The 26,457-nt window shown below is 40.0% G+C and overlaps 1 protein-coding gene across 2 annotated transcripts in view; it reads left to right on the forward strand.

Moving 5' to 3' along the window:
• The window catches only part of HECA (hdc homolog, cell cycle regulator), a 175,117-nt gene that overhangs the window by 52,247 nt on the left and 96,413 nt on the right, over positions 1-26,457 (forward strand). The window lies entirely within an intron of this gene.

Raw genomic sequence — 26,457 nt, forward strand, 5'->3', positions numbered from 1 at the left:
GGTTTGCTTCTACTGGCCCCATCCAGCTTGGGTGTTCTATCTAGGTTGCAAGATATGTCTGTTGAAATGCTGGAGGGTCATTAACCCCCCAGTGGGCATCTGAACTCGCTCAGCCAACAGGGCCGTGCCTGGCAGCAGTGCTGCTGGTTTCAGAGGCAGGAGGCTCCGGTTTATATTGTGCCTCTTACACTCAGGCAAATCACTTAATCTTTCTGTTACAGCATGCTTTAACATCTGCTTTCTGTTATAGCATGAAAATACAAATACCAAGGCAGCTGGGTGGCTCAGTGGTTGAGCATCTGCCTTTGGCTCAGGGCTTGAGCCTGAGGTCCTGGGATCGAGTCTCACATTGGGCTCCCTTCAGGGAGCCTGCTTCTCCCCTGCCTATGTCTCTGCCTCTCTGTGTCTCTCATGAATATATAAATAAAATCTTTAAAGCAAATACAAATACCAACTTTCTAATGTTCTTAGAGTGAGATTTAATGAATTAATAGGCTAAATTAATTTATAAGCTCTTCAATGAGAAATAGACATGAGACATTATTAAAATGAGCAAGTCAGTGATATTCCATTTAATTCTACTTTGAAGATGTTTATTTGTGTATTTATTTGAGAAAGCACATGAGTGAGAGCTCAAACAGGGGGCTAGGGGTGGGAGGAGCAGAGGAAGAGGGGCAGGCAGATTCTGGTATAGGGCTTGATCTTGCAACCCTGAGATCATGACCTGAGCCAAAATCAAGAGTTGGATGCTTAACTGACTGAGCCACCCAGGTGCCCAAATCTACTTTAAAACAGTAGCATCTATCCCAGATGCCTTTGATCCCTGGTTTTAAATAGCTGTGACTGTGTTACTTTCACCTGTCAACCTTGACATGCTAAATGCTATCTAATTCAACTTTTATTGAGATACACTGTTTACTGAGCATGTACTATGTGCACATGCTTCTGCTAACAAGGTATGATTATTTGTTCAGAAGGCTGATCTTCAATAGCTGTGAAAATCTTTTAAAAACTCTTACTGAATTCTACTTTTGAAGTGTCATCATTCCATGAGAGAGGACAAGCTCCTTGAGGTTATGTACACCTAAAATAGTTCTTGCTGAGAATGACTGCTCATTGGTGATATTACCCTAACATTGAAATGAAAGCTTAAATGTAGATCCTTTTTAAAAGAACTAATTGAAATTCTAACAGAGCATTTGACTTATAAGATTTGCGTTTTTAGGTTAAGATTTTTATTAGACTGAAAAAAGTCTGAAAGGAATTTCACTCCTGGCATATCTGTCATTTACATTTTTGTCAGGTTTATTAATGCATATGCAGCATGTTGTGTGCAGAGAAGCAAGAGCTTCTTGAAGAATTGTGTTGGAATCTCAATCATTTTCCAGATGCCTTTAATCTGGTATCTGGGTAGGCAGGATATGGGCTGTTCTTATTCTTTTAGAATTGGGATTTTTTTTTAAACATTAAGCATTTATATGATGCCTAGTGTAAGAAGTACTAATGCTTTATTATAGCTTTTTGGGTAAAAATATTGCAGAAGAGGTGACAGGCATATTCTGTTTCTGTTGCTAAAAACTTTATATGATTTCTCTTAAAGTTGATGTGCATATTTAAATTTGCATTAGTTGAAAGTTTTAAGAAAATATCTCTAGCAAATTATTTAAGCTATGTGAGAAAGCTTATTCAAAATTGCTAAGTTTTAAAATTCAAAAGAGATGATTTTATCTAAGAAGAAGAATGTTTCTTCTTAAAATGATCAAGTTGAAATTTTTTGTCATTAGGACCGCTTCTATTTTGAGGTTGGAACAAGTACTTTAGTACTTTTAGTTTTCTTGGTTTACACATAATTTCAGTTAACAGGATACTAAATATGAGTCTGAAGATTTCAAAATTTATTATTATACCCCAAAGAAAAGAAGTCTGAAAGGTCATGAAGTAAATGGAGTTCATGGCTCATGGAGATGTGCTCATTTTGAATATATACACTCCCAGGTCACATTTCTAATATGGGTCAAGGAAGAAAGCTTTCAGCTCTTCAAAGGCAATAGTGTCTTTGCAGCTGGTGGCGGGGTGGTGTAGGAGTGTGGTGAGGAGGGCAGGGCCAGATGAAAACAGCTTTGACCAATTGCAATGTTAGCATTTACCAAGGATGATGTGTTGGCATGAAGTTGCTCCATCGTGGGGGTACAGAGAACTTGGTAAGGCTGTTGTGCTGTAGTAACTATATGATGGAATTCCATATCGAGTCATTGATTTTGCTCTCCTATGTTCTTGACATCTTGTATTTATAATGTCAGTACAGGGTCTTACCCACTAGCTGTCTGTTAAATGTTAAGTGAATATACTGGCAATTCTACATGTCAGGGACATAAATGAGCTACCTGTGGGAGAATTCAGACAATTTTTCTTTTCACCTAGTATACTATGCATTATATCATGTTTTGTATTTTTGATGTCTGCTCCTTTGGGGATTCCTTTTGGAAAATCAAATATCAAAATTTTAAAAGTAAAGAAACTATCTCGATCATAAGAAATTACTTCTGTTCTGGGCCATTGGTAAAAGTCCCTTCATCCTTTACACATTTAGGAAAAAGGTGATCATGTTTAAGATTAGGTAGTTAGGGTTAAAAAATTAGAAGTAGGAATGTCAGTGGTAGAAGGCACCTTAAAACTCCTTTCTGGAAAGAAAGGGAAACAGTAGAAAGACTGCTTAGAATCAAGACCTCTAGAACAGTGTCATCCAGTCCAGTAGCCACTTAGCCACAGGTGGCCATTCAAATCAAATGAACAAATTTTTAAGTTAAAAATCCACTTCCTAAGTTGCATTAGCCATATCTCAAGTTCTCAATAGCCACATGACTAGTGGCTACAATACTGGACAGCACCAATTATAAAACATTTCCATCACTAGAGAAAGTTTCTTGGATCGTGCTCGGACTAGACTTTTTCATCAAAGCTCTTTTTTCTCCACTTAAAACCTTAAAGAGTGTCTAATGATGGGCCCCTCACTTCTTACTATATATTCCAATAAGTGATTTAAAACTGGATACAATGTGTGGAATGATTTTGTTACTTGTTATTCATTTTTGCTTATCCTTGGAAAGAGGTGTATCAGGAGCTTATGGAGTGAGTGTAGGGTTCATTCAAACAGCCTGAGGAGAACAGTCATAGAACCAAGAAGGAGCAGAAAAGGCCTTATTTGGCCCTTGTCTGCCTCATGTGACACAAGATTAATTTGGCCCTTCAGCCCAGGTGGCTCAGCGGTTTAGTGCAGCCTTCAGCCCAGGGCGTGATCCTGGAGACCTGGGATCGAGTCCCACATCAGGCTCCCTGCTTGGCGCCTGCTTCTCCCTCTGCCTGTGTCTCTGCCTCTCTCTCTCTCTCTCTCATTCTGTCTCTCATGAATAAATAAATAAAATCTTAAAAAAAAAGATTAATTTGGCCCTTGTCTGTGTCAAGTCTGGCGCTCTTAACATCCCCGCTCAGTTTAGTCTCTTCTATGAGCCTCGAAACATATACTTAATTTAGTTTTAAATAATCTAATAGTGATGGATTTTTGTTCTTGGTAATGCTCTATGAACCTCTGTCAGGCTTAATAGGAAATAATTTTTCTCTGGTGTTTCTGATAGAGCACAGTACTAATTGGATTATTTTAATGGTAACAGCAAAAGAAGTGAAGATTGAATCTTGGCTTTTTACCCTTGGTTAATTTATTCAACTAATTACATTTTAGATAGACTTTAGAGTCACTCACAGGTCTTGTACATGTACTCGATTACTTAATGCCAGCTGAGGGCTGTAAACAGGGCATGGAAAGTAAAATCCTGAGAAAGTCTTGGATCAGAGAATCCGCTCTTTAAAGCTATAAATCAAATGTCACCTTCTTTATGAAGCCTACCCTGACCACCTTATTTAAATTGCAACCCCTCAGGAATTCCTGATATTTTCCTTTCCTGCACTATTTTTTAAATAGCATTTATCACCTTCTGAGTCATTTATTATGCTTCTTGTTTATGTGTCTCTCTCTCCACTAAAATCTAATCCTCTTGAGGGCACAGGGTTGGTTTTGTTTTATTTTGTTTTGTTTTGATTTTGAAGGGAGAGAAGTGGGGAGGGTGTGTGTATGTTTCATTGGTATATACCAAATATCTAGAATAGTGCTTGTCACATAGTAGATGCTCAAGAAATAGTTATTGAATGCATAGGTGACTATGATCACAAAGAGTGATGTTTCCATTTGATTGTTCCATTAAAACTATTGAGAAGTTCACAGTGACCTCCACCTGCTAAAACTATCATCTCTCAGTCCTCATCATACTTAAATTGTTAATAGTATTTAATATAGTGATCATTCCCGGTTCCAGGACACAGCATGTTACAGTTTTTCCTCCTATCTTGCCGCTAGCTCCTTCTCAATCCCTATTTAGTGGGTTCTTCTTCATCTCCCCAGTCTCTCCCTTTTAAAAAAGATTTTATTTATTTATTTGACAGACAGACAGCATAAGCAGGGGGAGCAACAGAGGGAGAGGGAGAAGGAGGGAGAAGTAGGCTCCCCATTGAACAGGGAGCCTGACGCAGGACTCAGTCCAAGGATTCCGGCATCATGACCTGAGCCAAAGGCAGATGCTTAACTGACAGAGCTGCCCAGGTGCCCTTTCATCTCCCTAATCTCTTAACAATGGAGTACCCCAGTGTGCAGCCTGTGACCCTCTTCTTCTTTTTTTAAATTTTATTTTTTTATTCATGAGACATAGAGGGAGAGGCAGAGACATAGGCAGAGGAAAAAGCAGGCTCCCTGCAAGGAGCCTGATGTGGGACTCAATCCTTGGACCCAGGATCATGCCCTGAGCCAAAGGCAGACGCTCAACCACTGAGCCACCCAGGTGCCCCTTGACCCTCTTCTTAATTCCATCTCTACTCATAATCTTGGTGATCTCATCCTGTCTCATGGCTTTGTATGTATATATTAACCTAGATTTCTCTGTTAAACTCTAGACTGCATTAGTTTAAAAGAACATAACCCCCAAATTTCAGTGGCTTACACTGACAAACATTTATTTCTTGTTCATGGATTTGCAGTTCAGCTACATCTCAGCTCCAGGCTATGTGTTAGGTCCAGATTTTCTTTGTTCCACAGATGAATCTTCTCTCCTTATCTTCTCATTCTCAGACCCCTAAACTGGCGAAAGGTATTACCTATATCTGACTTGAACTATTTTCTTGTAGCAGAGGGTAGGAACAAGAGGGCAGGTGGAAATTTTTGATGCCTTTAAATGTAGCATATGTCACATGTGCTTATATTCTATTGGCCAAAGCAAGTCATGTGGTCAAGACCAAAGTCAATGTGACAAGGAAGTGTACTCTGTCAACTGAAAAGGGAGTGAATTATTTTGAACACTAACATAATGCAGCAGAATGTGTAGTAGACATTTTAGGCTTAACATATCCAACACTGAGTTCCTGATCTTCCTTCCACACCTATTCTTCTTTCATTCCTGCCCATTTCAATTGCTGGCAACTCTAGCTGCGTAGACAAAAATGCTTGGAATCATGCCTAACTCTTATTTTTCATATTCTATATCCAGTGTTTTAGAAAATCTTGTCAACTCAGCCATCAAAATACGTTTAGAATCCAATCATTTCACACAGCCCAGTGCTACTGTGTGGAGGAAGTCATTGAGTCTTGCTCAGCTTACTGGGATAGCTTTCTAACCCATCTTACTGCATCTGCCCTGCCTTCTCAGTGTATTTTCAATGTAACAGCCCTGCTGGAAACTATGTAATGTTTCCCTTCTCCTCTTTGGAATGGGAGTCAACATCCTTAAAATGGCCAAGAAGAAATGACATGATCTGGCCCCCAATTATTTCTCTAGGGGCAAGTATTCCACTCCTTCCCTTGTCCACTCTGTTTCAGTGATGTTTCCTTGCTAGTCCACTAACTTTCTGATGTGTTTCCATGTGTGTTGGTTTCATGTGTGATACAACACAATTTTAGTATCTTATAGTTCTGTTTGTCTGAAGCCTGACATAGGTCTTGCTCAGTGAAAATCAAGGAGTTGGCTGGGCTGCATTCCTTTCTGGGGGTTCCAGAGGAGAACCTGATTTCCTTGCCCTTCCAGCTTCTAGAGGCTGTCCACTTTCCCCAGCATGTGGCCCCCTTCCTTCATTTTCAAAGCCCACAATGGTGAGCTGAGTTCTTCTCACATTGTATCCATCAGATATAATTTTCCAGCTCTTCCACTTTTTTTTTTTTAAAAAAGCTTTTATTTATTAATTCATGAGAGACTAGAGAGAGAGGTAGAGGGAGAAGCAGGCTCCTATGGGGAGCCTGATGTAGGACTCAATCCCAGGACCCTGGGATCACACCCTAAGCCAAAGGCAGATGCCCCACCAGTGAGCCACCCAGGCGTCCCCCAACTTTTCCACTTTTAAGGACATTGGGCTCACCCAAGAATCCAGAATAATCTCCCTATTTTAAAGTCTGATAACTAGCAACTTTGCCATCTAACATTGTCACAGGTTCTGAGGATTAGGACTTGGACATCTTTGGGGGAACTATTATTCTGCCTACTATATCCGTTCCCTAGGAAACTTTCTTTTTCTTTCTTTCTTTCTTTCTTTCTTTCTTTCTTTCTTTCTTTCTTTCTTTCTTTCTTTCTTTCTTTCTTTCTTTCTTTCTTTCTTTCTTTCTTTCTTTCTTTCTTTCTTTCTTTCTTTCTTTCTTTCTTTCTTTCTTTCTTTCTTTCTTTCTTTCTTTCTTTCTTTCTTTCTTTCTTTCTTTCTTTCTTTCTTTCTTTCTTTTCTTCTTTCTTTCTTTCTTTTTTTCTTTCTTTCTTTCTTTCTTCTTTCCTTCTTTCTCTTTCTAGATTTTATTTATTTGAGTGAAAGACTGAACACAGCAGGAGGAAGGGGCAGAGGGAGCAGGAGACACAGGCTTCCCGCTGAGCAGGGAGCCCAATATGGGGCTCGATCCCAGGACCCCAGGATTATGACCTGAGCCACAGGAAGATGCTCAAGCGACTAAGCCACCCAAGTACCCCAGGGAGCTACCTCTTCTACCTGTTGCTATTGTCTGCCTGAGTTACTTTCCTTTCAGTTACCTGCAAATCATGCCCTCTTGTAGGGTAGTGCTTATATGTTGTCTTCATAAGTCTTTTGGACTGCAGAAAATCACAACTCTTATCTAACACTCCTTTTCCCTTTGAAGCTTTATTTTCCTTCAAGTGAACCAACTGACATGTATCTATGCATATTTAAAGTCTGCGAAGTTCCATGAAGACAGATTTTTTTTTTTCCTATTTCGTTCACTGCTGTATCTCAGCATCTAGAATGGTACTTAGCACATAGTAGGCACACAATATGTATTGAGCAAAAGAAGGAAGAATTTTCATCTTTCATCAGCTGGAAGTATGATTCATTACCATCAACTGAGAAAATCAGCCAATCACTAATTGACAGATATTCCTTGAGAACTATGTGAGTAAGAAGATGTAAAGCAAATGGTCTCTGTGGTTTAGAAAGATTATGAATCACAGGAACCTGTGGAAACCTAAATAGATATTAGGTCATAAAGTTGTTATATGAGGCAAAAAAAAGTTTTTCCCTTCTGAAAACTCATATCATCTTTCAGGAAGTCCATCTCTGGCAATGTTTCTTCAATCATTGTTTAAAGGAAGGTCTACTTAGTATTCATTCTACCTTTTCTTTACTAAAGCCCCTGATTTTTTTCTGGGAATAACATGCCCAGCCAAAGTACTGCATACCTCTTCCAGGCTCCCTTGCAGCTATGGGGAGTGAATGAGCTATCTGTGGAGGTCTTGGGCTGGCTACTAGAGAATCCCTACTCAACTGGAAAGTCTCTTTCAGCCTTCTCTCTTTTCTCCTTCTTCCTTCCTGGAATGAGAATGGTTATCAGAAGCACCAGAAACCATCTTGACCATGATATGACTGTAAGGAAGGAAGCCAATTGTTAAAGACAATTGATCAGAAAGTTAGAAGGAGTCTGGGTGGCTGAAGACCATGGAGCTGGCATCTTGGTCATGGGGCACCTATATCAGGATCTGCTGTAATTTGAGATCAATAAGCTGTTGTATTGCTTATTCTCCATTTGCATCCCTTTCCCCCAGATCCATTCTTCACTTTTGACTTCCATGGTCTGTACCCTAAGAGGCCCCCTTGCCCGCTGGCTTCTGTTTGGGTTTGGCCAATTGAGGCACTTGGCAGATCAATGAGGAGAAGAGAACGATGATTTTTTTCTGTTACCACCCTGCTTGCATTGTTTCAGTTCTAGCAGAGGCTCGTTCCTCTGTGGCTAGAGCTCCTGCCCAGTGGCCTCTTCTCCCTGGCTCCAGCTCCTGATGGGCTCCAGTAACACTATTGCTCCACTGTCCCTTCAGCCTAGAGGTGGTAATGGCTTCTCACTCTTGCTAACCTCAGGGAGCTCCCTCACCCATTCCTTTTTGGTTTCCTTCATCCTGCCATACCTCTGTAATAGTGCCTTCCTTAAATTTTGTTCTGGTTAAACCCTTTTGGATGTGCCATCTATTTGATGGATCCCTAGGATCCCTGATGGATAGAGCTTCATATTTAGGTTCCCTGCTATATACAGATAAATTTAATCCTGACTGAGAACAGCCTTCAGGTGCCATGTTGTTTGAAAGATACCTATAGTTATATCCTAGATTCACACTCAGTTCAGCAAAATGCTTACATTGTTAGTATGATCTTGGCCTTAATTTTCCTTTACAGAATAAACCATTTTATTTGACTTTCTCTTCTAATCCTGCTTTAGGCTGCTTACTAATTTTTTTCCCTAAACCTTCACCGTGGCTGGCACTGTAGGACTGTGATTTTCCTGATCTTGCTAGCAGCCACCTTCTACATGATCTTCTTTTACTGAGCAGCCTGTCAAGATGGATTATTGCATATCTCTTGAGCATCAGCCATATATTGGCCCTGGGGTCCAGTGGTGAGTGAGAGATGGGTCCAGCTGTCATGCAGCTACCTCCTCTGGCAGCAAAGTCAGACACTAGACAGATGCTTAATCATCTGACCTATTCTATATCAGAGAACTAACCATCTCAGGAGCACATCACGAGGCACATAATCCAGTCTGAGGGATAGTGGCAGGGGAGTTGAGGAGATGGTATTTAAATGAGGACACAAGTAAAGGCTGAGTAAAGAACATAGATAAGCCAAGGTGGGGGTGGGATCAGAATGAGCTTTCTCCATAAGGGATACAGAATGTATAAAGCCTTGAGGAAGAGTAGTGTGTTGTGTTCCTGGATTTGAGAGAAGTCTGATATAGCTGGAGCAGAAAAAACAGGGCTGGGTAAGGCTGGAATGGTGAGTGAAGGTCAGATTTTATAGGGCCTGTGAAACTTTATTAAGGATTTGAGAATTTAGCTAAACAGGAGGCCTGAAAGGCCATCTTCAGCCCAATGACTCCCCTGCAGCATGCTACACCTTCCTGAGCCTGCATAGAGATCTGAGCATTCCACCCACCCTGCGCCCCCTCTGTCCTTCCCTGGACGTCTGACTGCATTCTGGCCCCCTAGTTCTCCTATCTTCCTCTGTCCCTTAATTTTCTCTCAGAAGCATTTTCCCTGATAACATTCTTGTATGTTTAGTCCCATGCTCTCTAGGATTTGGGCAGCATATTTGAGAGGACACTTACTAACTGAGGCATGTCAGGTTAGAGGGTTTGTAGGGGAGAGAAAGAAAACCATCTTGTAGGCTGTGTGGTTGCAGTACCTTGATCTTTAGCTAAGATCCTGTCTCACACACCACTAAAGAAGTCTGAGCAGGCAAAAGCAAAGTAAGTTTAGGGGTTTGTTTTTGTTTTGTTTTGTCTTTACAGTTCAGAAGTTTTTGTTGGTTTTGTTTCGAACACTTACTATGCCTCATAAATTCATAGGGAATGGTTCCAACTGCTTAGGGTCCTTTCTTTTGGTTCACATAAAGTGTGCTTCCCTGGATGGAACAGGCTGGTGCTTCAGTTGAATCTAAGTAGATTTCTTTTTGGCTTTTTTCTTTTTCTGAACACTTCTCATCATGTATGTCAGGAAGCTATCTTGGCTCTTTGAGGGCTCTGTATGCTCACCATGCACATTCATTCTCTTGGCTAGAGTCTTGCCCTTAACTTGCTTGTTTACAACAATGCCAACAGCATGCTGGGTAACACTGTAGATTTCCGTTTGCCATACTAACATTTGTGGGGCATTGCCTTTTGAATAGTACCCATTTCCCCTTGATGTCAATCATCTTTCTTGTAGATTTGCATGTATGTGGCCAAAGGAACAACTCCATGCTTTTGAAAGGCCCAGAGAACAATTAGCAGTGCCTTTGCTCTTCCCCTTTGAGTTGGTCATTTTGTCCTATTACTGGAAGAAAGCGAATTGAAAAGGCAAGTTTAGGTGTTTAAGAAAAAGATTTCTCATTGCTGTGATCAATGGTGGATGTGGGAAATGCTGATGGTGGATGCTGATGACTGTGTGGTGAGATCACGGAAGTGGAGAGAATGCAGGGATATTTACAACATGGAGTCAGTAGGGTGGGGCAATTACGTTTGGTGGGAAGAGGGCTAACTATTAGGTTTCTAGTTTTCTTCTCTGTCTGTGAACAAGAATTTATGGAGTGACAGGTACTCCGATCCAGCCTAGTCTTCATGGCCCAGTGCTTCAATTGCTGTCTTGCTAACATTCTCCTAGTTACTCCTTATATCCTGGCTGGCATTTGTATCCTGGAGCACCTCTGAGCCTCACATGGCCTGGGCAGCTGTTGGAGAGCCCCCCAAACCTATGCATTCGGGGGCATTTCACCTTCCTGGTCTCTGTCCAGGTCTCAACAGCTCTACAATCTTTTCATTAGTTCCCCTGTCATGTATCCCATGGCAGGTTTTATTTATTTATTTCTTAAATCTCCTCTCTATTTTCTTCAAACACCTCCCACTACACCTCCAGCTCTCCGTTCACAGGTGTCAACCTTGCCTTTGACTTCATGTTGATATTCAAGTCAACAAATGAAAAATCCTTCAACTTCTTGCCACCAACCTCCCAAGCATCTGTAACTTTATTCCTTCTTTCTTATCTTTAAACAGTGGGCTCTTCTCCTCTCTAATGCAAGTATCTGTTACCTGTTTTCTTCCTCTGCCTCAGAGATGCTGGATCCTGATTCTCCCACATCTCCTTGTCTATTGACTTTTCAAGGTTTGGTTTATTTATTTGTTTGGCCCTGTGAAAGCAGGAATAGAAACTGGAAAGCATGACCCTGTTCTCAAACTGGCTAACTGAAATGCTTTGGGATAAACACTGGACAGCCACACTGGAGAGAGGCCTTAGACCAGCCCCAGAGCTTAAAGCACCAGACAAAATCAAATGCTTCCCACTTAGCCAGAGTTAACTTTTCGTGTGTGCTCTGACCCCTCTCCTCCTGCAGGACCCACACCACTGCTTCTTCTTCCAACAGTGATGCATATTCTTTCATTATTCTTATTTTATTTATTTTTAAGTAATCTACATCCAATGTGGGGCTCAAACTTTCAACCCCGAGATCAAGAGTCATACATTCTAACCCTAACTCTTGGGCAGCCCCGGTGGTGCAGGGGTTTAGCGCCGCCTGCAGCCTAGGGTGTGATCCTGGAGACCCTGGATCGAGTCCCACGTCATGGTCCCTGCTTCTCTCTGCCTCTCTCTCTCTCTCTGTGTCTCTATGAATAAATAAATAATCTTAAAAAAAAAAAAAAGAGTCATACACTCCACAGACTGAGCCAGCTAGGTGCCCCCTAGTGATAGGTATTCTTAATTTCATTATTTTCTTTTGGCTGAAATGACACTATATAAAATTTCCATTTAAAAGGTTCTTAGTCCTATCTAGTTACACAGCACAGTTTAGAAACCTGAGACTTTATGAATAACCTATGGAAAGATCATATCCATGTGTGTATGCGATTATAACATTTTATTTTACTGGGCTCACCCGGGACCATTTCACAGGTGCAAATTGTTTAGCTGAAACAATCCGGGGTTTCTCAGAAAACTTTATAAAGTCTTCCACAGGGCAGCCCTGGTGGCGCAGCGGTTTAGCGCTGCCTGTGGCCCAGGGGGTGATCTGGAGACCCTGGATCGAGTCACACGTCAGGCTCTCTGCGTGGAGCCTGCTTCTCCCTCTGCCTGTGTCTCTGCATCTCTATGAATAAATAAATAAAATCTTAAAAAAAAAATAAAGTCTTCTACAAGTTGCATAAATTGGACATTTCAGGAATTTCAAACTTTGAGTGATCCTTTAGTTCCTTTTCTATTTCATTTTTATTTTGGTTAATGCAGCAGAACTTAAACAAATGAACTTTGACCCTTGTTTTAAAGATTTCTAAAGATTTTTAGAAAGATTTTAAAGATTTTTTAAAGATTGTTTTAAAGATTACTAAAACATTTAGGTGTACATACATACAGCTCTCTTCAAGGCTCATCACTTTCCCTGCACTCCAGGGTGGGATCTCCATGGAGTACATATAAAACTGCAGGTTGATTTCTCTGGAATGCTTTATACTGATAATTTAAAATGTTAAACATTCTTCCCTGGAATTTACATTTACTTTCACTGATCAGTCTTTCTCTCTATCCCATTTCACAGCCTAATTCAAAGAATTGTCTGGACTTTCTGTCACTAGCACGTTACTTACTGTGATCTCACTTCCACTCTTACCATTCTGGGGAAATTGCTCTAATCAAGGAAGCCAGTGTTCCATTTGCTAAATATGAGCAATGCCTTCACTTCTTAGCTTAACATCTCAATAGCACTCAGCTCACTCCCCTTTTTCCCTGAAACTGTTTCTTTCCTCAGTTTCCATGACAATATACTCTTCTGATTTTCTTTCTGCCTCTTCAGATGCTTCACAGAGTCTCTACCCATCTCTAATGTCCTCTACTACCACCTCTGATAGATAGGAGAGAGATGGCACAGCAGTCTGACAACTGCCAAGACATCCTCACCCACCAATGTGTCGTTTCTTTATCATTCTGATTTTCTTAAATATAGACTACAGGCAACTGGCAGATTGCTGATGGTGATTTGAGGCCATCCTAAGAAAGTTCTGCAAAGACAGTCCAGATTCAAGATTATGGAGTCCTTTATCACTTGTACTCCATCTTGGGGCTTTAGTTGAAATTGGGGCAACAGGCAAAAAATCTCAATGTCCTATTAGACATATGTTCATTTAAAAAATGTTCTCTTTGGGAGCACCTGAGTGGCTCAGCCAATTAAGTGTCTGGCTCTTGGTTTTGGTTCAGGCTATGATCTCAGGACCCTGGAATTGAGGCCCACATTGGGCTAGATCTATGCTCAGCAGGGGGTCTGCTTGAGGATTCTCTCTCTCCCTCTGCCTCTCTCTCTGCTCTCTCAAATAAATAAATCTTTAAAATGAAACGTTCTCCTTGAAGTCTTGCTTTTTATTGCGAACTGGTTTTTTTTTCTCTAAACTTTAAATCCATTTCTCTATTGCTGTTTGACAAGCTAGACAGCTGAAACAAAATTTTCATTAATGTCTCAGGTTTTAAATTCTTCTTCATGGATATGGGAACATGTCCTTGACTGAGTGAGTTACTAAATGAGGAATGACCATTAAATAGTTCCCAGAGTCAAGATGAGTTTAAGAAAAAAATCAAGGTAGATTGATCTCATTATATTTCTTAATAGGTTGTTATGGAGTTCAGGGCAGTGTTTACAGATTGTGAATACGTGCTTTAACAAGAGATTTGACAAGAACTCTCATGAAATTCATGGAAATATTATAAAATCATAGTCTTGGAAGCAAGGATAATTGTGATTGAGTGACAATGTTCAGTATGTGGAAGGGCTTTTCTCGTGTTCTGCGTGTGTGTGTGTGTGTGTGCGCGTGCGTGCGCGCATGTCCGCGCCCATATATGTGAATGTGCCTCATCGCAGAAAGCAGTCTAGTCAGGTGAGTGTGGGCAGTGGATCCAGTCAGTCCTGAGTGTCCATGAGGATATGTATATAGAGTGCTGGAGTGCATAGCACAGCTCTTAGCACATAGAGAGCTCTCAGTAAGTGTTAGTTACATTGGTTACTCACACACCATTAGCTGTGTTTCGTAAAGATGTAGCAAGTATGCTTAGCCAACTTGCAGGTGACACAAACTGGTGTGAGAGTCCCTAAATACTCTGAATGACAAAATCAGATTGGGGATGATTTTAAAAGACTGGAATGATCATGAAGTGACATCTGTCAAAGATAAATGTAAAGTATACTCAGAGGTCCCCAAAGCCATGAGGATTAAAGGATGAGGATAACATAATTAAAAAAAAAAAAGATTTATTTATTTACTTGAAAGACACAGAGAGAGCGTGCATGCACATGCACAGAGAGGAGGGAAAGAATCTTAAGCAGACTCCATGCTGAGCGCAGAGCCTGATGTGGGGCTTGGTCCCAGAACCCTGAGATCACAACCTAAGCCCAAACCAAGAGACTGATGCTGAACTGACTGAGCCACCCAGGTGACCCTGGGATGGCATATTTATTGAGAACATTCAGCCTAACATGAGTCAGGATGTGATTTAGAAATATAGAATCTAGGGATGCCTGGGCGACTCAGTAGGTTGAACATCTACCTTTGGCTCAGGTCATGAACCTGGGGTCCTGGGATCAAGCTCCTGTTGGACTGCTCTTCCCTCTCTACCCTGCTCATGCTCTCTCTCTCTCGCTATTTCTCTCTCCATCAAATAAATAAATAAAATCTTTTTAAAAAATACAGAATCTAGAACTATGTACCCACTAAAAATAATATTAGCTAAATGAAGTAAAATAAAAATTTAGTTCCTCAGTTTTAGTATCCACATTTCAAGCACTAGATAGCCAAGAATGGCTGGTGGTTCCCGAGTAGGGCAGTGCAACTATACGATAGATCTATCATCATAGAAAGTTGTGTTGGATGGCACTTTTCTAGAATGCAGACTGTGGTCGTGCTTTCAACACTGCACTGATCAAACCACATCACGGATATGGTTATGTTAGGATCTGGGTAACATATTCAGAGGAACATAGACTAAGTGGAATATGTCAGATCAGAGGGCCTGGAGAAGGAGGGAAATAAAAACCATGTCCTACGAGACGTGTTGAAGGATCCGGGTGAATAGCAGCTAGAAGAGCCAGCACCTCCTCTATGCTAATCGCCAAGGCGGTCACGGAGAAGAGAAATTAGATGCTCCTCTGGCCTTGGGGGGGTAGAGCGAGGACCATGAGTGGGAGTTAGAGGGGGTGGAGATCATTTTGCTATGCAGAACCCATAATTTAGAGAGCTTCTGGAGTCAGACCACCTGTGTTCAAATCTTGCATCATCTCTTGCTTGTTGGGTGACTCTGGGCAGGCTACTTAACCTCTGTAAGCTTCTGTTCCTCAGCTGCAGGGCAGGGTATTAGTATCTTCCTCACAGCATTATTGAGGAGAATAAGTGATCGTACATACAAAATAGAATATATAACACATCATAGTCTGGCTGATACAAGGAAGACTCATCTAAACATCAAGTAGAGCTACTCTGGAGTAATTTCCCATCACTCAAGTGTTTTAAAATGTTGATGACCGTTTGGCAGGGTGTGTGGAGGGCACCAAAGCTCTGAGTCAGATCAGAGATTGAATCGGAGTTTTAAGGTTCCCGCCCATATCAGTGTCTATGATTATTTTATTTTATTTGATGTCATTTCCTGTTTGTTTTCACCAAGGCTTGAGTATTTTTGCCTTGGTCAGATGACAGTGAGTAGCGCCTTGCTGAGTGTGAAGGACAGGAAGGATGGTGGGAAGAAGAGGTGAACAAAAGTCAAGGATCAGCCCCGGGGTCCTGCCCAGTGCTTACCATCTGTATACCTCAGAGACAGGCTACAGAAACCATGATGCCTGCCCTCAGAACAGTGCAGATATTCTGGCAGGAATGAGGGCTGCAGTGGCCTTAGAGTTTTGTGGAAGATTCTGAGAGATGTACAGGAGGTGTGTGCCTGTTTTCCAGCAGCTCATTTTATGTCTAAATATGGATTTGTAGCAGCCAACAGCAGTTCTAGGAGCCTCCCGCGAGCTGAATTATGAGACTTACAGAATAAGACATGTAAGAAAAGTCTTATCAGGTCAGCAGCTGAATCACTGGGTGGGTGGGAAATATGTTGGTTGAGTATTTATGGATGCAATTTGTGCTAACATACTTAATATATCATATATTATGTATTCAAAAGTAAAATCATAGTAAAATACCAGAAACTTTAGCAGGGCCTCAGATATAATTCTCACAGTAGTAGCTTAAGGAATTTTAGTTTGTGAATATTGCATTCTGTCTTAAGTCTATGCATCTTGCATCCAACATGACACTTCTTTGCCCATTTCCTATCATTTGTATTTACCTGGTCTCCTCTTAATGGAGGAGGCACACCTGTATAGCTCATTAAAATATGCTTGGACAGTGACCACACAATGGCTGAAGCACCAGAGTCTCTCAGCAGGGAAGGGGTCCCTCAGGGTTTTCAGGTTCACTGCACAGCTGTGCATGTGTGACCAAATCACTGTGGAGTTCTTGACTTACTAGGGTGTTCACTGACTAACTTATGTAAGTAGGTACGTATGTATTTCAAGTAAGATTTTCTGATGTCATTAGACATTAAGAATATTGACAAATGTATTTTACTGATCATTGTCAGACATCTGTTATTAGCACATATAGAAGCGTTTGTGAATGCAGGGAAAGTATTTTGCCCTTTGAGAGTTGTCCTGGCAAGATTTTATGAGAGCAGGCCAAGTGGATGCTTAGGGCATCGCAGAGCAGCTATTTTGAGAACAAAATTCCAAATATATCATTTGTTAATTGGTGACTCAAAACAAACAAACAACAAACAAAAAGCCCCACAATAAAAAAGTCATTATGACTTCTTAATCTAAGCTTAGTGACAGTGGCCACGGAACTCAGGGAAAAATGGGAAATTCAGATCCTCCAAATTCCATGCTCTGAGGTAGACTCTGGAATACATCGCGGCTGCGCTCCTCATGTAATTTCGTCCTTCGTGGGATGCAGGTACAGATTCTTCATCTCTCCACTGTTCGTCACGTGTAGGCCGTTCACACTTCTATCCTGGTGCCTCACCGGCGTCCAGTCGGGGCTAAGCACCTCGTAACTGTGTTGTGTGTCAAACTCTGCATTTGCTGGCTTGCCCACTTCTCGCTTAAGTGGAGTACAGCCTGGATCCCAACTGCAGTTTGCTTGCGTTTGTTCGGAACAGAATAAACTTCCTTGAGACTTTTTCAGCCTAACTGTGGTCAACAGCCAGGATTGTTGGCAGAAGACGCGGCCCACTGAATCGCTGCACAAAGGTGGTTTTGAGTCCGGTTGCTGGGTGACGGGCAGGCCCGGGCCTGCGAGCGGCGGGCTCTGCCGCGGAGCTCCGGCAGGTGGCGCTCGCGTTCTCCGCGTGCCGCGCGGGCGCTGTGGGTCGGGCAGGCAGGATGCAAATCTCCGGCTCCAAGCAGCTCTCTGGGCAAGCGGCAGTACAAACCCATTATCAGTGCGGTGGCAGCTGCAGCCGGGAGGGAGGGGGGAGGGGGGCCTGCTTGCAGGCAGTTTCAGAGTAAAGGCCTTTGCAAGCTGACTGGGAGACTGGAGAGAGGAGCAAAGCCACCGTCTGAAATAAGCAGGTTAGGAGTCCGTTATCTGCTTCCCTGCAGACGGTCTGGTCCGGAGCAGGTTGGAGGCTGAGGCCGGACCCCAGGCAGGCCCGTCCCTCCTGTAACTGCTCTGAAAAATCTCATCAAAAAGGCCAACTCTCTAAAGCCCCATCTTGGAACCGAGTCAGTGAAAATCAAGAATATCTTGAATCAGTGACAGAATTGTACTTTTATACCTTTGTGCTGGCTTCTCCCAGGCAGTCTTGATTTCTAACGTTCTTATTGCTGATGTACGAGTATTAGCCCTTGCCGGGCAGTGCCTCTATTTGGGGTTTAGAAAATACGGCTGCCATAATGATTACCCTCCGTTTTCTGACAGCTGCGTTTCAACCAATGTTACGGATTGACTGTGTTCCCCAAAAATTCATATGTGAGGTCTTAACCCTCGGTGTGGTGGGAGTAGGAAAGTGACTAGGTCATACGGATGGAGCTCTCATGAATGTAATTCGTGCTGTAATGACAGAGGCCCCTGAGAGCTTTCTTGCCCCTTCTGCAAGGAGAAGACACAGCAAGGAGATGGTCATCTGTGAACCAGGAAGCAGGCTCTCACCGGACACTGAATCTGTCAGCACTTTGGTCTTAGCCTTCTCCGCCTCCAGAAGTGTGAGAAATAAATTTCTGTTGTTTATAAGCCACTCAGCCTAAGATAATTTTTATAGCAGCCTGAATGGACAAAGACCCCAACAATGTGTCCCTCACCTTTCTATCTAACTAAACCTATTAAACTCTTATACAAAGTGATGGGTCATTGGGATTTGGTTGCTGCTAGTTTCTTAGTTTATGGGAAGAATATCTTTCATATTAGCAAATCCTTACCCACCTTTAAGAGAGAGGCACTAGCTGAATCTCTGTAAAATTTAAGTGGATACAAAGCAATTTCTCAGAGAGATGAATCCACAAGTGGATTGTCTGGCAAATGTCTGGCGCATATACTGCTGCCACCCCACTCTAGGGTAGGCATCATGAATTTCTCATGGCTCACTTTCCTGCTGGACCAATTGTGGCCTCAGACTCTTTGGCACGTGGCTTAAAACTTATTTTTCTCATTTCAAACCATGGTTGATCTTTAATATTTTCATTATATAATAATAAAGGTCAAAATATTAGCTAAAACAACAAAATAGATCTCTCATGGTTGGTTCTTACAAGAAACAGAAACTCGAAGGAGGCAAGGTCATAGGGGATCATTGATTTTAGAGCTCCAAGGAAATTCAATGAATCTCCAGAATCTCAAGAAAATGAAATTGATGCTCAAAAGACAAACTGATTAGGAATTCTACTTCTGGTAAAAGTGGAATCACTTGCTGTAGGGTGACCTTCCCTCCAAGAAAACTAGAAAAGCTGGAGAAAATACATACAGCATCTGTTTGAAGGCATTGGAGAGTTACCCAGAGCAAAATTCTGGAAGGACAGGTCTTCAAGAGAAGGAAAACAACAAACAAACAAACAAAACCCTAGAGAAATTAAGTGACATTCAGACTGGTTTTCCTCTGCACGCACTTGCAAATATCCAAGCTGTGGCTGAGAGGCTGAGGAGCTAAGTAAAGTTTCCTGCTGTTTTATGAAGTATCAGAAATAAAAATTAGAGTTTAGCATCAGCCAATGATTTAGGGCCCTGGCAAACACTCCAGGCTTTCAGTTAGGACCATCAAATGACTACACCATAAGAAATAGATGACTCTTTAAAAAGGCAGAAATTCAACTTAAAATCACTTCAATTTATGGTTGGATGAGGTAATCTGCTCCACCTTCACTGCCTATTAGAAGCAAAAATAAGCTCCTTTCAGGAAGATGACACTATCCAGAGCTTTATATTTCAAACATTTTTAGGGGTGCCTGGCTGGCTCAGTTGGTTAAGCATTTGCCTTTGGCTCAAGTTATGATCCCAGGGTCCTGGGATTGAACACCCCTCCCCCCTTGGGGCTCTCTACTCAGCCTGTTTCTTCCCCTCCCTCTGCCTGCTGCTCTGCCTGCTTGTGCTGTCTCTGTCAAATAAATAAATAAATAAATAAATAAATAAATAAATAAATAAATAAAATCTTAAAAGAAAGATAAGAAACTATCCAGTACATCTCAAGGCAAAATTATTGAAAACTGAGGGGGAGGAAAACCTGAAGGCATCCAGATATTGCAATGATCATGCATGGACATTAAAATAATTGTGATTAGTATGTTCCAGAATTTAAATGATGAGATAGAGAATGACACAGGAAACTGTACCTGGAAACTACAAAAAAATCAAATGGAATATCTAAACTTGAACATTAATATCTATTATCTATAATTAAGAACTCAATAGATTGGTTTAAAATGGCTTAGATAGAGTTGAAGAGAGAGATCATAAACTGAAAGATGAATCGGAGGACATTGAAAAGGACTAGATTAAGAACTCAATAGATTGGTTTAAAATGGCTTAGAGTTGAAGAGAGAGATCATAAACTGAAAGATGAATCAGAGGACATTGAAAAGGACTAGATGGAGTTAAATGTCCTAAGGTTTTGCTTTGGCCAGAAAATGATGTGTAATACTATTCATTAGACTTGAAAAGTTAAAGATGAGTGTTAAAATCTCTATGGTCACCATTAAAAGCATAACGAAAGATTGTATAACTAAAAATAGTTAACAGGGGAAATGGGGTAATAAAAATAATAAACATTCATAGTCCAAAAGAAGATATGAAAAGAAAGGGGAGGGGGGGAAGAAACACAAAGCAGATGGAACAAATTTAAAACAAATAACAAGATAGTGGGTTTAAATGTATATATACAAGTTATAACATCATGGGTAAAGGAATAAGAAATTCTCATCAAAAGGCAAAAATTGTTAGATTGGACAAAACAAAATAAAGAAAAAAAACAAACCAAATCAAAACCCAACTCAATGTTGCATATAAGTGCATGGTGCAAATTACAAGAATTCATGAAAGTTGAAAATAAAAGGATGGAAAAAGATATAGTATGTATATACTATCCAAATGACAGCTCAGTTATCTATACATCAGACAAAGGAGACTTTGAGGCAACAAACATTACTTAAGATTTAAAAAGATGTTTTATAATAATGAAATGGTCATTCCAACATAAGGCTATCAGAATTTTACACCTAGTAAGATACAAGGCAATACTTGAAGAACTAACTAGAGAAATATAAAAATATGCAATTATATTAAATACAAAGTTTAAAAATAATATGCAATTATAGCATGATATTTTAACACACTTCTCTCGGTAACCAATAGAGTTAGTGACCTAAAAATCAGTAAGTTAATCAATCAAGCAGGATGACAATCTGAACAACATGATCAATAAAACTGACCTATTTGCTATATATAGAACATTGCACTCAACAACTGCATGTGGAACACTTGCCAAAATTGATCATATGCTGGGCTATACAGTTTCAACAAATTTCAAATAAATTAAATCATATAGAATGTGGTTTCTGATCATAGCAGAATTGAGCTATTAATTCAGGGGTAAAGATAAATAGAAAATTTTCTGTTTAGAAATGAATCAATGTACCTTTAAACATATGTCAAAGAAAAATATTGGAAATTAGAAAATATGTTGAAGGGTAATAAACACAACAGATCAAAACTTGTGGGATGTAATTGAAAAACCATTCTTAGATAGTTTTTTTTTTTTCTTAGATAGTTTTAAATACATATATTAGGAAAGAAGAAAGGAAGAAAATCGGTGATCTAAACATCTATCTCAAGGAGTTAGAAAAAGAACAGCCAATTAAACATTAAGAAGTTGACACAAATTAATGAAACAGAAAACAAAATGGACAATAGAGAAAATAAAATAGATAAAACCAAAAGCCAAGAGTTGGTTCTGTGAACACTATACTATAATTAATAACTCTTGGGTAAGACTAATAAAAGACATGAAGAGAAGGCATAAATTACCAGTATCAGGAGTAAAAAATATTACAGACATTGCAGAGTTAAAAAAATTTTTTAAAGGATATCACGAACAATTTGTGTTAACAAATTTGAAAATTTAGATGCAATGGATTAATTTCTTGAAAAATACAGCACCCAATAATTGATACAAAAAATGGGAAAAATTATTAAAGATAATTAAATCCTTAACTTAAATCCCAGATAGCTTAACCAAAGAATTTGTTTAAAACCTTTAAGGAAAGAAGAACATTTACCAACTCAAATTCTCCCAAAGAATAGAAAAGTAAGGAAACCTACTTTTCTCATAATGACAAAGACATAAGAGAATTGAGATTAATTAAAACTAATCTCTTTCCTGAACATAGATGCAAAAATTCTAAACAAAATAGTAGCAAACCAAATATAATAATATGAAAAGTATACTACTTTGTGACCAAGTTGAGTTTATTCCAAAGTTAATGTAATATTTTCAAAAAATTAAATATGATCACAAACACCAAATTAAACATAATGAAAAATGAGTCAACACACCAGAAAATGATAAAATCTTATTGAAAAATAATTGAAGAAACATAAATAAGTGGAGATCTTTACCACATTCACAGATTGGAAAACTCAATATTGTAAAATATCAATTCTTTCCAAACTGATTTATCAATTAAATCCAAACTTCATAAAAACGTGTGTGTGTGCGCATGTGTAGAATGATAAGCTGGTTCTAAATTAAACAAGGAAATAAAGTTTAAGAATAGCCAACACTATCTTGAAGAACGAGAAGTAGAAGACATGGATTCTTGGCTATAAAGACTTATAAAGCTATAGTAATTAAAAAGGTGAATTGCTGCAAGGATAAACAACAAAACCAGTGGAACAGAACGGAGAATCTAGAAAGAGATCCACCCACAAATGGACATTCAATTTATGACTAAGATAACACTAAAAAAGCAGCGGAGGAAAATGTTTTGCTTAAATAAGTGGAGCTTGATGAGTGGCATATCCATTTAGGAAAAAACTAATCTGACCCACTATATCACTTTCTCCTCAAAAATTAATTTTGGGTAGATTGTAGACCTAAATGTAAAAGATAAAAGAATAGAGATTCTAGAAGAGAACATGAAACTTTGAACAGCTTCATAATTTTGAGGTTGACAAAGATTTCTTAAACAGGAAACACATGTCAAAAAGGTAAATATTGTTAAATTGGATATGATTAAATTGACAAATTCTGTTTATCAAAATGTATCATTATGAAACTAAAAGCCATAGAGTCACAGAGTAGAATTTATTTGTAATTACATTAATTAATAAAGTCTTTCTAGAAGTCTAAAGAACTCTACAAATGAACAAGAAAAAAACCAGATGACTCAATAGGAAAAAAGTAAAGGGGAAAAAAATCATGAATATGAATGTCACAAAAGAGGATCTCCCCACTTGGTTAATAATTGTAAGAAAAGATGGCTCAATCTCATTAATTATCCAGGAAAGGCAAATTAAAGCTACAATGAGATGCTGCTACACACATCCAAATAGCTAAAGTTTAAATGGCTGATGATCCCAGGAGGAGGACAAGGAGCAGCTGGAACTCGCATACACTGATCATTGAAATAATTGGTACACTCTTTTTGGAAAGCTATTTGATATATGCCTTATAACCCAACAATTTCTCTAAGTATACACTTAGGAAATGTCACAGCAACATTATTTGTAGTAGTCAATAACTGGAAACAATTTAAGTGTCAGTCTACATTAGAATGGACAGGTAAATTGTGGTATAGTCCTACAACAGATTACTCTATGACAATGAAAATGAGTGAACTACCCCTACAGGCATAACATGTATGAATCTCACAGACACAGTATGAGCAAACAAGAAGGCAGATGCAAAATAATACTTTTATAAAGTAAAAAAAACCCAAAACAACACACATATGCACACACACACACACAGAGGCAAATACAAATCCATGTCATTATTCATCAGGTGAGTGGCTTCCTTTGGCGAGGAGGGTGGGGTAGTGATGGAGAAGGGAAGGGGAACTTCTAAAATGCTTGGCTGTGTTCTGTTTCTTGACCTGGGTGATGGGTTACATTCAAGAATTTATGTTGTACTAGTTCATCATTTTTGCAATAAAAAACTTCTAAAGAGAATCTAAAAAATTAAAGTGATAAATAAGATTTTAAAAATATTTTGATACACATTCTGCTATTACAATTTTATTTATTTTTATTTTTTAGTTATTACAATTTTAAAACTCCCTTTTGGTGTGCCCAACTTCACCTATTTAAATTTCTCCTCATCTTTGTTACTCAGAGCTCTTTGGGTGCGAATGACTAACCTGACTCACATCCTCTTAACAAAAAGGGAAATTATTTGATCTGAAAAGACCAACTGGATTCAAGAGCCCAAATAGGGTTACCAGGAATGTGTTTCTCCTTGACTTTCGACTTCATTCATTCCCTCTGGACATTATTCTGCACACAGGCTATCTCCATGTGGTCAGCCGAATTCCAGCAGAAAGAACCAATTATTAGATTAGACTGGACCTTTCGTGGTGAATTTAGGCACACTGGATTAGAGGGCTTTTGGGTGCCCATAAACCCCAAGATAACATGAATAAAAACAGTGTGGCTGCCATGAAGCAACTGCAGCTTTAAGACAAGTCAAATTGCCTCCTGCCCCTCTTTCAAGCAGATCATCGTCCAGAAGCTCCTCTGTGGAAATCCTGGGGCTGCCACTACATACTATGCCAAGTGGTCTGCTGCTTTATGCCCAGCCCTGAGGCCATGACTGTGAGGCCACGACTGGCTGTGGGGGGGTGGGGTGGGGGGAGGGGGAGAGGGGGCGGTTAGGACTTTGTGATTGATGGCCACATCTAGCCATCTAGATCATATGTATCCATGGGATAGTGCTTTCTCCAAGGAAAAGGTGCAGGTAGGCAAGAGCAATATGTCTGTTCTTTGCCAAATAATGTTTATTTTGCACACTAGAAAAATTGAGTACATATTGCCAAATTGCCTTTCAAAAGAACTCCTACAAATGGATAAGAAAAAGACAGGTGACCCAATATTAACCAACAATTTTTTAAAAGATTTTATTTATATTTGAGAGAGAGAGAGAGAGAGAGAGAGAGAGAGAGAGAATGAGCAGGGAGAGGGAGAAACAGATTCCCCTCTGACTGGGGAGCCTGACTTGGGGCTCAGTCCCAGGACCCAGAGATCAGGACCTGAGCTGAAGTCATACGCTTAACCGACTGAGCCACCCAGATGCCCATGTACCAACAGTACTTGAATGTATCCATTTGCTCTCATCCTTGCTAAAATTGAGTTTTATAAATATTTAAATTTTTTCAGTCTATTGGGCAAAAGTAATAGAATGTCTTCTTGTTGTTTTTATTGGCCTCATATGTTTCTGTCATTTGAATTTCTTCTATGAACTACCCATCATGTCTCATGCCAGTGGTAGGCAAATGGGGGATACATAGTGGGAGCGTCGTCTCCGGAAGGGAGGACAGCTTTCCATGGTGATATGCAGGATTGCTGTGCGTGGTGGTAGTAAAAAGCAAACTGTCTAGGAGTTGGTTTCATTCCTGTTTTTAGATTCTCTATAGACTATGGCCCTGCCCCTTCATCACCTGCAGCCTGGTAGGCCTCACCTTCTGACTCTCCCACTTTCTTCTGGGTTGTTCGTCTCTTCTTATTGCTTTCTGTGATTTCTCTTTGAATCCTGGATATTGATGCTTTGTTGTATTTGTTGTGACTGTTTTCTGCCATTCATTTCTTGCCTTAAATTTTGTTAATGTTTAGTTGTTTTGTTTCCTTTAACTTTTGAAGATCATCAGTTAACTTGTGTGGCAGGTAATTAATTTGTCAAAAAAGCTTTCACTCTCCTTCCTTTGGGTATTGCTTTAAATTAGTCTCAGACTGATTTGGAGAACTTCTGGATCAGTTTTCTAATAATGGGCAAGGGAGAAGCCAGATGGTCCAACTCTGACAACGCAGCTAGATTCTGGGAGATGAATTGTATCACAGCAAAAAATCTCTCCACACAAAGGATGAGTCATGGGCATGGCTGATTGGCTGGTAGCAGCTGAAATCAACTCTGGTTTGCTGCCTTCATTTATGATTAAAATTTAGATTGGACACTGTTTCTTTGATTTTTAATTCAGAGAAACCTTCGTAATATTCAGGGGCTTGATTTCAGCTGGATGAAGAGACTATGAGTCTGCCTCTAAGGATGCCACCTTTATTAGAAACAGTGGTCATGTGAGTGAGGAGGTCCTCTCTTAGTTAGAAAGACAAGAATTAAGTTGGCCTGTTTGCTACCACTTCTTGTGTTCCCTGCTCAAGCTGTGGCTGGTCCATGTGAAGAATAGCACTGAGCATTTCTCAAGACATACCCGTAGCCTTGCCTAAGGATGAGAGTTGTGAGTCAGTGGGGGCTATCACCTTGGGCTGGCTGTGTGTGCTATTATTTCATGACTAGATGCCCCTGCAGCTGCAGCTTCACCCACCATCCTGTTTGCTTAGGAGGCAGATTGTCAGCCAAAAAAGGACAAACCCTATGCCACTGTAAACAAGAGGATTAGTCATGCAAACAAAAGTCTGCAACAAGACATGATCCTATGAAAAACAAGTTAGCCGCATGATTAAAATCACATCTGTGGTGTTCAGGTTTTCAGTTCCCAGTCTTATCACGCACATGCCATAGACTCACACACCATTACACACACTTACATAGGCTATGTCAATTTATTATGCATAGATACTATCACATATAGTCATAAACATTCACATAGAACTATATGCATATGTCACATGCCCACAAAACTACACAC

Source organism: Canis aureus, chromosome 1 (genome assembly GCF_053574225.1).
Source record: "Canis aureus isolate CA01 chromosome 1, VMU_Caureus_v.1.0, whole genome shotgun sequence".
Classification (NCBI taxonomy): Eukaryota; Metazoa; Chordata; class Mammalia; order Carnivora; family Canidae; genus Canis; species Canis aureus.